The following is a 2,958-nucleotide window of genomic DNA, read 5'->3' as shown; positions in this document are numbered from 1 at the left end:
TCCCCGGTGCCGGACCCAGCCGCGTTTTGGGAGGATGCGTTTCCAGCACCCGTGGGCGGCCTGGACATGTACGCTTTCCCTCCCTTTGCAGTCCTCAGGCAGGTCCTCAACCATCTAAGAAAGGCGAAAGGGGCGGCCCTGACGTTGGTGGCGCCTTGGTGGCCGGACAGGGAGTGGTTCCCGGACCTTCTAGAGTTGGCCTCTCATCCTCCTTGGGAGCTGCCCCCCAGGCCAGACCTGTTAAGACAGCCCCACTTCGAGAGGTTCCACAGGAACATTCCAGCCCTCTCCCTTCACGGCTGGAGACTATCGAGCGGCTGTTAAATAGGAGAGGGTTTTCTGGGAGGGTGGCTTCTCACATGTCCAGTTACTTGAGGAATCCTCCGCTAACATTCTACCAGGCAAAGTGGAAGGTTTTTGGGGCATGGTGTAGAAAGCGTAACCTGGAACCTCTCCGAGCGAAGATCCCAGACATCGCAGAATTCTTGACCTACCTGAGGTTGGACAAGGGCCTGTCAATTCCAGCAGTCAAAGGAGCCAGGTCCGCATTGAGCCAGGTCTTCTCCCTGAAAGGGCTGGATCTGGGGAACTCGAAGCCTCTGTCCTTGCTCATAAGGAGCTTTGAGCAGAAGTGCCCTCCCAGCGCTGGCGTGGTTCCCCGCTGGGATGTTGCAATAGTTTTAGATTCCCTGAGGAAGCCCCCGTTCGAGCCGCTCAAGGACATCCTGGATAGGGGAGCTGACCCTCAAGACAGTGTTTCTGCTAGCCCTGGCCTCCACGAAGAGGGTTGGGGGAGCTCCACGCCTCTCGTATGTAGTGACCCACACGAGGGGATGGAAGGAACTCTCATTCAGGTTTGTCCCCTCCTTCGTGGCTAAGAATCAGAACCCCTCGAGCTCGATCTCAGGTTCGTGGAGTTTTTCCCTCCATCCCTGCCCTCCCGAAATCGGACCAGACCTAAGGATCTCCTCCTTTGTCCGGTGAGGGCAGTTCGGAAGTACATGGAAAGAACAGCCCGGTTCAGGCCGGAGGTAAAGAATCTCTTCGTCACCACGGGAAGGGTGAAGAAGGCAGCCTCGGAAAACACCATCTCCTTTTGGCTGAGAGAAACCATCCGGAGAGCCTACGAGAAGGGGGCTTTCCCTCCAGAGGGAGCCAAGCCCCATGACATCAGGGGAATTGGGGTGTCCCTCTCATTCTCAAAGAACATGGCAGTGGACCAGGTCCTGAGGGCAGGAGTCTGGAATAGGCAGTCGACATTCACAGCCCACTATCTAAAAGGACTGCACAGAAGTCGCTCTGACGCCTTTGAGATTGGCCCCGTGGTGGCAGGCCAGCAACAGGTCTAGTGGCCCCTCTCCAATCTTCTTGGAGTGGACGGGCCGGTGTGTATTGAGTGTATGTGAGTGTGTGTGGTTTTTTCCTCAAATCCCCCCTAATCCTTATCCTTGTTATCCTGGGCCTTTGGTTGGAGCGAGGAATCCAGGATATCAGGTAAGTACGCAGGAGTGCGTATGGTTCTCAGTAACAAAACCACAGTTTTACCATGTCAAGGTTTGGTTATACCCGCACCAGCTTGCCTTGCACCCCTCCTAACCAACCACCACGATAACGGGCTGGGTTGAGTTCTAAGGGGAGCAGTCGCCCTCCTCTGACCTATCACCTTTGGGGGCCGTTCCCTCCCCTAACCTTCGCCCTCCTTCTAAGGGGTAAGTCTCCTATGAAATGAAAGTTCGAGGTAAGTATCTCGCATCGGAACAAATCACAAATTCTTGGTATTTGTATTTTTCCTAGCGATACTTACTCGAACCATGGAATTAGAATCCCGCCCTTCCAGCCCCGCGGAACGCTTAGGGGAGACACCTCGGAGTGGAGTAAGAAGGACTGACTATAGGTCATTAGGATGGCTTGGTCTTCGACCCCTGGGGCATAGGCCTGACCTGGGTGCGGCATATAACCAGAATTTTCTGGTCGGACCCGGATCGACATCCGGGAATCTCCTATGAAATGGTTCGAGGTAAGTATCGCTAGGAAAAATACAAATTACCAAGAATTGTGATTTTCTTGTGTTTTGGTTTTACTTCAACGTCGAAATATAAATGTTAAATGTTGTAAATATTACTACGTTCAAGTAAAACCTTCAAAGCTCGAAATGTTTGTAATGTTAAGTAAAAATATTTAACATTTATAAATATTTTGTGCTTTGTGGGTTATACTTGAACGTCGTAGCATTTGTAAGTGTCGAATGTTTTATCAACATCCAAAAATTTATGAATGTTGAATACTTATCAAGCTCTAGGCTGCTCTACTACCAGCAGTTTTGTAATTTACCTGAGAGAGAGAGAGAGAGAGAATTTTTTTTGCCAATCAAAAACCTCAAATTTTACAAAGAAATTGTTCTCTGGAATTGTCAAATAAATGCGATAAATGGATTTAAAAAGAGAAACTGCAAATACGAGAGAGAGAGAGAGAGAGAGAGAGAGAGAGAGAGAGAGAGAGTGCCACATCGCACTGAGTCTGTCAGAGATGGACCCAGGGATAAGTTGCGATGCGTTGGTGGTGGTGGTGGTTGGTGGCGGCCTGCCCGCAGGTGGTGTAAAATCTTGAGAGAAGAGGATGGAAGTCGTGAGTCGCTAGACCTTCACCCCTGAGCTAGGCTTTGACCTTCTGGTTAACCTGCCCTATTATCTCTCTTCTCTCTCTCTCTCTCTCTCTCTCTCTCTCTATGCTTTCCGATTCCACCCACTTCACATGAGCTAGCTAGCGAGCTAGCTGCATGCATGCATGTAGTCTGCATTCTCTCTCTCTCTCTCTCTCTCTCTCTCTCTTCTCTCTCTCTCTCTCATCGTCCTTTATTCATCGTAGTCGCATCCTGGTTCGGGGATATATAGAGAGGACTTGGTGTCTTCTGATCCTAGAATTGCTTCAGGTTCAGTGTCAATTTCGCGAAGTCGTTAA

The sequence above is a fragment of the Macrobrachium nipponense genome, chromosome 11, assembly GCF_015104395.2.
Source record: "Macrobrachium nipponense isolate FS-2020 chromosome 11, ASM1510439v2, whole genome shotgun sequence".
Classification (NCBI taxonomy): Eukaryota; Metazoa; Arthropoda; class Malacostraca; order Decapoda; family Palaemonidae; genus Macrobrachium; species Macrobrachium nipponense.
The sequence above is the reverse complement of the archived record's forward strand: the minus strand, read 5'-3'. Positions refer to the sequence as shown.